This window comes from Mustela nigripes, unplaced genomic scaffold, assembly GCF_022355385.1.
Source record: "Mustela nigripes isolate SB6536 unplaced genomic scaffold, MUSNIG.SB6536 HiC_scaffold_7084, whole genome shotgun sequence".
Lineage (NCBI taxonomy): Eukaryota > Metazoa > Chordata > Mammalia > Carnivora > Mustelidae > Mustela > Mustela nigripes.
The window spans coordinates 1-448 of record NW_026746490.1 but is presented as its reverse complement, the minus strand read 5'-3'; the positions used below and the strand labels follow the sequence as shown (position 1 = coordinate 448).

Here is a 448-nt window from a genome sequence, read left to right as displayed (position 1 = left end):
TTATGCACTGTGACTGGGATATTAATTTGTATGGAAAACAGTATGGAGATGATTCATTTTATTAAAAGTAAAATTACCATATGATTCAGTAATCCACAGGAATTGAATTTACAGATGGTTTCCAGTATTAAGGACATTTTAACAATGTTAATTCTTACCGTTCATAAATATGGGCTATCTTTCCATTTGTATCTCCTTCAATTTTTTTATCAATGTCATAGTTTATGGGGTACAGATCTTTCATATTCTTAGTTAAATCTTTTCCTAAGTATTTTATTATTTTTGATGCTATTGTGAATTAGATTGTTTTCTTTATTTTTTCAGATAGTTCATCATTAGAATATAAAAATGCTCCTGTCTTGTGCTTACTTTGGCAGCACATATACTAAAATTGGAATGATGCAGAGAAGATTAGCGTGATCACTGAGCAAGGATGACATGAAAAACT

General features: G+C 29.5%; 1 pseudogene; it reads left to right on the top strand.

The window, feature by feature from the left end:
* The first annotated feature begins 361 nt into the window (after nt 1–361).
* Nucleotides 362–446, top strand: LOC132009197 (U6 spliceosomal RNA; annotated as a pseudogene).
* The last annotated feature ends 2 nt before the right edge of the window (nt 447–448 follow it).